The sequence below is a fragment of the Cetorhinus maximus genome, chromosome 27 (genome assembly GCF_964194155.1).
Source record: "Cetorhinus maximus chromosome 27, sCetMax3.hap1.1, whole genome shotgun sequence".
Classification (NCBI taxonomy): domain Eukaryota; kingdom Metazoa; phylum Chordata; class Chondrichthyes; order Lamniformes; family Cetorhinidae; genus Cetorhinus; species Cetorhinus maximus.
Window position 1 is genome coordinate 19,340,068 of NC_135905.1, and position 11,871 is coordinate 19,351,938.

General features: G+C 43.1%; 1 protein-coding gene across 2 annotated transcripts in view; it reads left to right on the forward strand.

Moving 5' to 3' along the window:
• rps24 (ribosomal protein S24) overlaps nucleotides 1–11,871 on the forward strand; it is a 440,983-nt gene that overhangs the window by 48,023 nt on the left and 381,089 nt on the right. Inside the window, exon 5 of one of the 2 annotated variants that reach the window (XM_078530850.1) lies at nucleotides 9,238–9,749. The exons of the other annotated variant lie outside the window; for it this stretch is intronic. The gene's annotated coding sequence lies outside the window, so the exon portion shown is untranslated. Of the gene's footprint in view, nucleotides 1–9,237; nucleotides 9,750–11,871 lie in introns of those variants that run through there. 2 annotated transcript variants of the gene reach the window in all.

An 11,871-nucleotide genomic window follows, 5' to 3' on the forward strand; every position in this document is an offset into this window, starting at 1 on the left:
TGACCAAGGGCAAATAAATGCTGGCCTAGCCAGTGACACCCACATCCCATGAACAAATTTTTAAAAATCGCAAGTCAATGTGAGATCATTCAGTTAACATCACACTGTACAATTCCTGGATTGTTATTCTTTCTTTATTATTTCATGGGATGTGGACATCGCTGGCCAAGTTTTTATGACAATCAATGATACTTTCATGGTCACCATTACTGAAATTAGCTTTCAATTCCAGACTTTATTAATTGAATTTCAATTCCACCAGCTGCCATGATGGGATTTGAACCTGTGTGCCCACAGTATTAACCCAGGCCTCTGGATTACTGGTCCACTGACATTAAAATATGCCACCATCCCCCCCTCAAACACAAACCCCCTTACAAACCTTGAGCAAGCCACAGAGCATTCCTCAAATTCAAAACCAAAATAAGAATCACAAACTTAATTCCAACACAATATTGCAGAGTGAATATTGGATTCACTTTAGGAGGCAGGGTGAGACTTGAGAGTCTCCGAGCACATGACCCAAAGTGTACAAAACTGAGTCTCCAGAGTACAGCAGGATTATTTTAATGGATGAGTTGCACACTATATATGGATTATTTCTCCAGCAAAATGCAGTAAGTGGGGGATAGTTACATAATACAAATTGATTTTTCCTCCAACAAAATGCAGTGCTTTTTAAAATGTATTTGTTCATGGGATGTGACTGTCGCTAGCTAAGCCAGCATTTATTGCCCATCCCAAATTGCCCTTGAGAAGGTGGGGGTGAGCTGCCTTCTTGAATCGCTGCAGTCCATGTGGTGTAGGTACACCCACAGTGCTGTTAGGAAGGGAGTGCCAGGATTTTGACCCAGTGACAGTGAAGGAAAGGTGATATAGTTCCAAGTCAGAATGGTGGGAACTTGCAGGTGGTGGTGTTCCCATGCATCTGCTGCGCTTATCCTGAAGGATAGTTCCACAGCACAAAGTATGCGCAGAAAACTGATCCCAGTCACTTACAGAAGTGTGGTTTCCAGGCGTGATTGATGGGGGAAATACCTAATCACCTTCAATCTGGCTGGGACTTGCAATGTTACCATATACAGTTGAGATATTATTCAGCAGAAAGTGCAGCGAAGACACAAGTAGGATATTATTCCAAATCTATAATCCAGTCTTTTTTAGACAATAAAATTGTTAACATTCACAAACCTCTCACATGTCACTCTTACAGTTTTCAATGCCTTTTGAACTCTTGGATAAGATTACAGGCCTGTCAGTTAGTCTTAGCTAACTATTACTCTTTATCGATTTTTTCAGATGAAATATCAATCTTGTAAGCAAGCCAGGTTGATGATCACACCCACATGATAAACAACTGTTCTAAAGAGGACTTTTAAAAAAAAAAATCATTCTAGTTTGCTTGATCCGTTGTCAAAACACTGTTGGCTCCTTGGCCTGTGTCTGTGTTTCTTTATGAAGTTTGTCACCAGCTTATTTTGATGTGATATGACAGCAGCCATTTTTAAAGCTGGGGATGATATAACAACCGTCCAACAATGTTTGCTGGTGTGTTCGAATATGGGCTTATGCCTTCGGGTCTCTGCTTTGGGACGATGAGGCGGTAGAGGGTGGGGTGGTGGTGCTCAGCTAGCCTTTAGTGCGGAGGAGAGGTCCTTCTGCTGAGGAACAACTGTAGTGGCAGGTAAACCCAATGATTCCTAGTGGAGATCTAAAAAAGTCGTTTTGGCAAAAACCAATTGGAGTTGTTGCCAGAGCACACTCCAAATCAGGAGTGGGACATTTTTTTATCCATTCTTGGGATGTGCGTATCACTGGCTAGACCAGCATTTATTGCCCATCCCTAACTGCCCTTGAGAAGGTGGTGGTGAGCTGCCTTCTTGAACCGCTGCAGTCCATGTGGTGTAGGTACACCCACAGTGGTGTTAGGGAGGGAGTTCTGGAAGAAGGCAGGCATTGACACAAGCTGGGAGATGGTCTTCGATGGCTGTGACTTCAGGAGTCTTGACTTTTTGGGGGGGCATAAATAGGTGAGGAGAAACGGAAAGCTCAGCTGGCTGATATGAGGACCCAGAGAAAACAAAGGCCAGCAATTTCTGCACCTTCTCAGCCCACTGCCTTCTTCTACAACAAATGTGTCAGAGAGTGTCATGTCAGAGTGGGGCACCTGAGCTACAGCAGGCAATGTTTCACACAGGGTTGACCAGCAAGGCGCAAACCATCATCTCATGGGACAAAAGAGATCCAGGATTTTGACCCAGTGACAGTGAAGGAGTAGCAATATAGTTCCCAATCAGGATGGTGAGTGACTTTGAGGGGAACTTGCAGGTGGTGGTGTTCCCATGCATCTGTTGGCCTTGTCCTTAGTTGGTAGAGGTTACAGGTTTGGAAGATGCTACCAAAGGAGACTTGGTGAGTTGCTGCAGCACATCTTGTAGATCTAGATGGCATGGAAGATAAGGCACAGATTAGCTGTGATTGAATAAGCTTGAAGGGCTGAATAGCTTACTCCTGTTCCTTTGTCCTTCATAGTAAAACAGGATCTGAAAGAAAGGGAGAAAAATAAAAAGGCATAAGAAAAGATTTTAATTAAATCCGTTTGCTGATGAAGATCAAATAAACAAGACAGAAGAATGCCAAAGAGAGCTAGGATTTTGATTTATTTCATTCCTTCTAAATGAAGGAATAGCAAATTAGTTCCAAGTCCTCACCAATCTTTCACCCCCATCTCCTTGAGGAGAATTTTCTCCCCATCGGGGTGGCTGAGCGGGAGCGGGCTGCACGCCGCCATTTTACATGGGTGGGCCAATTAAGGCCCGCCCAGCACGACATGCACTCAGAAGCACTGAGCATTCCCTGTGTGGGCAGGAAGAGGAGAGGGAGTTGGGGCCTGCGCTCTTTAGCGCATGTGTGTGAAAGAGTGTAGAAATCTCCCTGAGGCACGGAGCTGCCTCAGGGAGATAACTTTGATTATTATTATTTAAAATAAAGAAAAAAAAATTATTCAGACATGTCCCCTCATGCGACAGTGTCACATGAGCTGGGACATGTCAACGAAGTTTAATAAAAAATTTTATTTGATTTATAAAGCCTTCATGAAACCTCATCCTGCCCGTGGATGAGGTTTCATGATAAATGCGAAGGCCGCCTGGGCTCTTTGCCTGCCCCCCAACCTTAAGGTTGGACGGGCTGCTCTGTTGAGCTTTCTAGTTTCCTGGTCCAGCTACTCACTGCAGAAATTTCCATATCCATTAGGGAAATCAGTTTGGGTGCATCAGAGTCAATTATGCAGATAATGGCCAGTAAACCAGCAAGATTCATATCTATCTTTGTAATTCATACATCAGCATGTATTCCTTTCAAAATGAAAGAAGAATAATACATGACTTGTCAGTTTAATCTCTTTTATTAGACTTGTGACAAAGACTTGGATGGCTCCTTCACATCAGCCATTCTTGGCAATCATCTTTGTCTTCTGTCACTCCTGAAAGAGAATGCACTGGAGACCGTGTATAAGGATCAGATATACAGCTTTGTTAGTAGTTTACAAACTCCTCTGTGTGTGGAACCGGGGAATTAGGAATCGGTGAAGATACCAACACATTCCCAGGTTATTGAGGTTATTGACATGCTTCCAGGGACTTGCTGCAGGTATTGACGCTCTCTGAGGCACCTCTCCTAGCTTCCTAAAGGAAAGCACGCTAACATTGCAGGTTACACTAAATAGTACTCAGCAACAAAAATTACATTGTAGCAAGGCAATAAATTAAGAAATATGAAGATCAACAGGCAGAAATCTGACAATCTTGCAGATCTAGGATCCAGGCATTCCGGGTTAGTTTGCAGAACACAGGAGACTTTAGACGGGTGATTGGAACATTGACCATCAGCAGCCTCTTGATCCTGTTTCACCATTCAGTTAAATCATGGCTGATTGGTATGATTCCACCTTCTTGCCCTTCCTATTCCTTGACATGCTTATCCAGCTATCAATCTATCAGTCCAAGCCTTGGAAACTTCAATTGACCATCAGCATCCACAACATTTTGTGGGGGGGGGTGCAATTCCAGATTTCCAGTGCACTTTATGTGGAAAAAGTACATTCTTATTTTAATCCTAAATGGCCTAGTTCTAATTTGTCAGATCCCCTGCCCCACTCAACTCCACCCCACCCCAGCTCAATAATATCCCCATACGCTGAGTTCTCTCAGAAGGAAATAGTTTTTCTATATCTCACCTATTTAATCCCTTTATCATTGAAAAGACCTCAACTGAATCACCCCCTAACCATCGAAACTCAAGGAAAAGCAAACCAAATTTATTCATCCTGTCTTTATAATTGAATACTTAAACCTTTGCATCATTCTAGTGAGTATGTGCAGTACCTTTGCTGAGGCCAATGTATCCTCCCTGAGGTTCAGTGTCCAAAACTGAACACAATACTTCAGCTGGGGTGGGGTGGAGTTGAGTGGGGCAGGGGACCTGACAAATTCTCTGTAGAACTAAAACATCACTTTCCCAATTTTGTATTCGAACCCCCTTGTGATAAAAATCAACACTCCAACAATCCTTTTAATACGTGTTTACTAGGGGAAGAATTTTCCCCCCATTGGGGAAGGAAGTGCAGGAGTGGGCGCGCCTCCGATCAGCGCCCCCAATTGGGCGGGGGGGGGTGGGGGTGGATTCCCACAGCTGGGAGTGCGCTCTTTCACGCATGCGCGCACAGATCTCCCTGAGGCTAAGTGCTGCCTCAGGGAGATTGGCTCAGAATTAAAACTTTTAAAGTAAATGTTTAAAAAATTTCCCTGCCATGTCCTCTCATGTGACACTGTCATGTGAGTTGGGACATGTCCACCACTTAAACTCAAATCTTTATTAAAAATTTAAAAACCATCATGAAACCTCACCCCGCCTGTGGATGAGGTTTGGTGCTTTTTCTAATTCCCGCCAGGGCTCCTGGCCTGCCCACCGACCTTAAGGTTGGACGTGCAGGTCCATTAATCAGATGGCCTCAATAGGTCGTTGACAGATCGGCGAATCACAGCTGATTCGGCTGCGCCCCCGCCAACCTGAAAATGGAGATGACGCAGGGGTGACGTTGGGAGTTCCGCCCGACATCATCCCGCGTCATTTTACACATCGGTGAGCAGGCCCTGCACCCCCCCACTCGCCAACCTAAAGATCCTGCCCCTATGGTTTATGTATCTGGATGCCCCCAAATCCCTTTGTTCCCCCACAGCTCTGACCACAGAAAATATTCCAATTTGTCTTTCACGGATCCGAAGCAGATGAACTAACACTTCCTCATGTTGAATTCCATTGATTTGCCCACTCGCTTAATCTGTCCATATGTTCCCTTTGTAACTTCCTGCTCCCCTCTACACAACTTATTGTGCTTTTTTAAAAAAAAATGTTACTGGAATTCTCCCGGTTGCTATATTGGTGCAACCTAAGTTAAGTAAAGCTGTTTCCATAATTTCACCTTCTTACACTCCCCAGGCGATCTCAGTGGCTGCTTAAAAGACAAAGGGATTTAGAGCCTTTGGGGTATGATCAAAAATAATTATATTGCAATTTGCAGCTTCATAATTCTTTAGATAGTTTCTTTACATATATATAGGCTTTCTGGAAAATGCTACCTCTCTGCTATGCTCCTTATTTAGCACAAATATGCTTGTTATCTGTAGAACAGAGAAGGAAAATAAATGTTAAATCTGAAACATTAATCTTGAGCAACCTTTACCTTTTCGTTGTTGCTCTGGGCATAAAATTCTTCAGTGTTATTCCTGTTTGACCACAGATGCAAATCGTGACACATAAGTGGTTTTAAACATTATTGATTGGTGAAGGTATCAGCTATGGCTCAGTTAGCACCCTTACCTCCAAAATCAGAAGGTGCTGGGTTCAAGTCCCACTCCAGAGACATGATGAGCTCACAATCTAGGCTGACACTCGAGAGCAGTATGGAGGGAGTGTTGGACCGTTGGGAGGTCGTGTCTTGCAGATGTTAAAATGAGGCCCCGCCTGCCCTCTCGTTTGGATACAAAAGGTTGCATGGCACTATTTCAAAGAAGAGCAGGAGAGGTATCCTGGCTAATATTTATCCCTCAAACACCATCTCTAAAATCGGAGTATCTGGTCATTATCTCTTTATGCTGTGCATAAATTGGCAGCAATGCTTCCTACGTTACATACTAAATTAGCTGTAGAGCACTGTGGGGGTTGTGAAAGGTGCTATATAAATGCAAGATATTTCCCTATTTAAGGTATAACATCAGTAGGCAGCATGTGCGTTTCTGCATTTTCCATGGCTAATGTTGAACATAATTGGCTGATTACTTTTTGAATATGTGAAATATAAAAACGCATTCAGACTGTATACTAAATGTGAAGATCATGCCATTTTACCGTTAGTAATTTATTTCTGAACCAGAAATCTATAATTCAAAGCTTTTAAAGCTTCTGGCAGTGCTGAGAAAGTGATAAATGAATTTCATGGGCATTTAGGTTACACTGTGACATTCCTGAGTCCACAGGCCTTTAGAACATTTTTCCAGTATTTTTGACTTATACTGTATAACCTATGTCCTCCACTATGCACTGTCACGTTACTGATAATAATCATTTTTTATCAACCACAATTTTGATATTTTCTATACAGAAGAGACATTTGAGTTGAAATTCATGCTGTTCAATATTAGCAACGAACAATTTTAATGCATGAATTTGGGTGAAATTCCTTTGTTTACAAATGCAACAAGAGTTTTATTTCCTTTATTTTAAATACATTTGGGATAATTTCACTGCCTGGGTGGTAACCTAGCAAGAAGGAATCACCTTGTCTGCTCTAGAACGTCTCTGATTTTTGTTCCATTTGAAATGATTGGGATGGAAATGGAGCAAGCTCAACCATGGGGATGTGATCTGATCTTCAAGGTTACCATTCAATAGTTTGAAGTGTAATCACTGTTGCAGGAAATGTGGCAATTTACACACACAGCTAAGGTAATGACCGAATAATCTCTTTTTGTAATGTTGATTGAGGGATAAACATTGGCCAGGACACCTGGGATAACTCCCTACTTCTTTGCAAGAAAGTGTACGTGATCATATACACCCACGAAAGACGGCAGACAGGGTCTCGGTTTAATGTCTCATCTGAAAGATGACGCCCTCAACAGGGCAGCACTCCCTCAGTACTGCACTGGAGTGTCAGCCTGGATTTTTGTGCTTAAGACACTGGAATGGAACTTGGCTTTACATTCCTGGAAGATTCATTCATGCACTTGCACAACAAATCTTAGATCCAATTTGCCGAGGTATAATGGCAAATTTGCCAGGCTGGATTCCCCTCTGGAGAAGAGATGGGTCTGCAGGTGGACAGCTGATGATTTTGGGCTCAATACTCATGCAGGGCAGCCATCTAGCAGGATCTCCTCTACTGGAGGGGAGGGGAATGTGGCTGATGGTGTCATGGGACCTTCCCTGTGACATCAAAAGGGAGGGATATTATGACACAGCCGATGGTAAAGGCTGAGTTGTTCAAATCCTAGAGGGAAACTTGAAACAACTGTCATAACCCATTTTTGCAATTTGTAATTTCAAGATACAGACTTTGAATATAGTAGGAATAAGACCACCGAGTCTCGTGGTTTTTATATAAAACTAATTTCAACATTTATTAATTTAACAACAAATTAAACACATACATATGGGCCTGAATATTGCTGTTGGCATGCAGGGGCGGGGCTGACATGATAATGCGCGATGATGCTGGGCGTGCATCCCGACGTCATCACGTGTCGTTTAGATATTATGTTCGGCGGGCGCACGCCAAATTGTCAATGGCTTATTAAGGCCATTAAAAAAACAATTTAAGTAGTTATCAGTGCTACCCGTCCAACTTAAGGTTGTCGGGCAGGCGAAGAGCCCAAGCTGCCTTCGCGTTTTTCAGGAAACCTCATCCACAGGCGGGATGAGGTTTCCTGAGGGTTTTATAAAATTATTAATTAATCTTTGCACAATTCACAAACAAGTCCCAGCTCATGTGACACTGTCACATGAGGGGACATGTTTAAGTAATTTTTAAATTTTATTATATAAAAACTTTTATTATGTACTTAATCTCCCTGAACCAGCTCTGTGCCCCAGGGAGATTCCCTCCTTCCCCTGCCCGGACAGGTGAGTGCTACCGGCCGTGAGTCACGCTGGGCGGGCTTTAATTGGCCCGCCCATGTTAAATGGCGGCGTGCAGCTGATTGCGGGCGAGAATTGGCTCCGTGTCTGCCCCTGCCCTGCCCACCTGACATAGGTAAGTTTCTGGCCATGGTTACAAATTGCCACTATAATAACTTTTTAACAAATCCCCAAATTAATCACCCCCAGATAAATCTCCACTAAGGCAACAGTGACCCATAGACTTTAAATAGACACCAGGCAAAGCACATTTGACCATACGAATTCCAAATGAGGTTCCTTTGCAAGTTGGTTGGAGGTATACAGGTTGGTTAGGCCTTAAATGCCTCTACCTTACACAAACAAATGCCTTTCTTTGTATACCTAGCTTTCCCTTTGAATGTAAATTTTCCATTGTATCATGAGGTGTTTTGAACTTCAGCTCTTCTAACAATAAAACCCCGTTCATAGCACCAATTTTATTAGTAAGCTGAAAAAATAAACACATTGTTTGGCTTAAATAAAATAAAAGTAAAATACTGCGGATGCTGGAAACCTGAAACAAAAACAAAAAATGCTGGAAAAACTCAGCAGGTCTGACAGCATCTGCGGAGAGGAAGACAGAGTCAACATTTTGAGTCCGTATGACTCTTCATCAGAACTTTTGGCTTCAGAATGTTTGGCTCCTTATAACTAGGTACATGATCTTACCCACAGTCTTGAATGGTTTACTCATCAAATGCAAATGAACACTTTACCTTAGTGTTCTCCTTACTGTTCACCCAATTAACATCTCAAAACTACTGTATATCAGAGCACCCAGACTAGCGTGCTTTAATCCAATTAAGTCACACACAGACCCCTGCTAGAATTCTATTTTAAAAAATAATTTCCAATAACATTCTACACATTAATATCTCTTCATGGCAGGGCACTTGAATGACACAAGCCTAAAAAGGTACATGTTTAGGGCCAGAGGAGAGGTACAGATGTCCATTGCTGGGTTGTCTCCCTCGAAATGGAGCAACTGTGCACCTTCTAACCACTCATCTCCAATCACAGGGTTTGGCAATCCCAATGGCGGAAGACACTGAAAATGGGCAGATTGTTGAGCCCCACCTCCCCATCCACGTTTATCTGTGGTGGGAACCTTCATTGCTGGAGGAAGGGCAGGAGAAAATCTAGGTCAAGGTGACAATGTGGTGGTTGCCCTCACCACCAGATTGTTAAAATTTTCCTCCAACATTTCCTGATGTCAATTGGAAAAGAAAAGGAAAATCCAGACCCTGGACTCTGAGTATAATCTTTCAGAAAATCTTCCATGAGTTGGTATTAAAGGCCCTCATTTCAAGTTGGGTTCTGTGTTGCACACAATATCGTCATTGTACATTGCTATTGTTGACACAACTGTCTGAAAAACTTTTTTTTATGACTTATCCACATTGATCAGGTATTGGTTTTGTCATCAGCTTTAGTACAGGCATAAAGTTTAAGACATTGTTATAATCCATCTTTTTATGTTTGCTTTAAATAAACGTCCTCTCTTTCTATTGACTACTGCAATGGAAGATGTTTTTTTTTGTGGCTTATGATCTAGTAACTGGAATGAATCAATGTTCCCCCTTCTACCACCAACTTCCCCAACTCTTTTTCGGTTGCAGGTCCCAGGTTAGGCCTGGACACCACCAAAACAACCTGGTGTGACAGATTGAGAGAAAATATTGACTGGGAATAGAACTCTGATTGTTTCCTTCCAGTAAGCGAATGTCATTTCTCTGTTCAGTTAACCTGTGTACATCAGGACCTGTGAATGAGCAGGAAACCCTTACAGGAGAACAAGCCACATTTTAAAGCAAGGAGATCTGTAAATATATTGCTGAGATACCGAGGGTAGAATTATCCCCCCCCGTCGGGGGGGTTGTGTGGGGGCTGGTGGGCACGGACCCGCTCGGTGCCCCCGATCGAGTCCACACTGCCATTTTATGTGGGCGGACCAATTAAGGGACATGTGCGTTAACTTCAATAAAAATTTTTGGGAAAATTTAAAATCATTCATGAAACCTCATCCCGCCCATGGATGAGGTTCCATGAAAAATGCGAAGGCTGCCTGGGCTCTTCACCTGCCGGCCAGTGTGTACCCACCAGTGTTGGACGGGCAGCTCTGTTAATTATTTTAATTGTTAGTTAAAAGGCCTTTGACGGATCAGCGGGCGGGCCAGCTGCCTTGGCTGCACGCCCGCCGAGCTGAAAATCTAAATGACGTGCGGCGCTGTCACCCCGCGTCATTTTACGCACTCGCTGAGTCGAAGATTCTCCCCCAAGACATCCTCGTGACGCACCGCAAAAGTGCCACCATCAACTGTCGGAGAAACATTAAACATGGAGAAACGCCCAAACGGTCATCAACGTTTCCTTATGTGGACTAGTGGAATTTCAGTGGAGACTGAGCCTATCTGAAACTCTCCTCAACACTGACACATTCTTTTAAACAGTTGTAAGTTAACAGGCAGCCCCGCTCACTCATTTTGACTGAATTATGGCCGTGGTGCTGGAGGTGAAACAATCCACTTTAATACATTGGACCGGGCAATTCCTTTTGCCAGCAGCATATTGACATTGTGACAATTGTAATGTTGCTTCGGATGCAGTTTTATACATTCGGTATGAAAAAAACAAACAAGGCTTATGAATAAACGGGTCACGATTATTCAAAATTAGCCATTAATTTACCAAATGAAGAATTAATCTGTACAATATCTTGGGCGAGCTTGGCACTGAAAGGGTCGTGGGGAACATTTTCTTGCTTGTTTTTAGTGTAAGTGCAGTAATTAGTCCCTCTGGGCAGGAACGGTTGCAGGAGAATCATTGCCAGCACAGCCAGCATTCGTAGTCCCAAATAATGAAATCAGCAAGTTACCTCCAGTACTGTTTCACTAGCAGAACGCACTTTAATTTCTGCCCTTGAGCAGACCAAGGCTTCAGCCAGAATACGAGTCAACCCTTTTAATTAAGAAAATAAGATTTAAAGAACAGAAATTAAATGAGCGCATTGCAGCATATGGAGCGGGGAGTCCTAGGTGTTAGGTGTTAAGGGAATAGCTAAAGCAAATTCTGCGATTGTGTTCGTAAACATCTGGGACCTGTTTAGAGCCTAAATTCATATTGGATTTCAAAATTCTTACTTGCGCTGGCCTCGGTGAGCACTAGTGATTGTTATTTTGACAGTCAGCTCTGGCCGCACTGGTTTGTCGCTGCACAGATTGGAAAGTAATGAATGTTGCAGTATACAAGTGTATCGTGCTGGATACAGCTGGAATCAGTGGGTGGGGGAATGAGAGAGAATGATAGAGCCTGCAGTGGACACGACAAAGCAGCAACTCTGCCAAGCAGATGTGGAGCCACACTTTATTTTGCTGCCGGCATCTTCTAGACTGTTCCTTGATCCAGATGAAATGGCGGCAGAGGTCAGACTTAAGTTCCACATTGTATGCAAGGACCAATTTGAATAGCCTGAAGGAGCAGATCAGTTTGAAACCATCGAGCCGCATTTATACCGATGATACGCAGAAAACCGTATTATTTCACACTTTAGTCAGTTGAGGTTATTTATTCTTTCACGGGATGTGGGCGTCGATGGCTAGACCTGCATTTGCCCATCCCTAATTGCCCTTGAGAAGGTGGTGTTGAGCCGCCTTC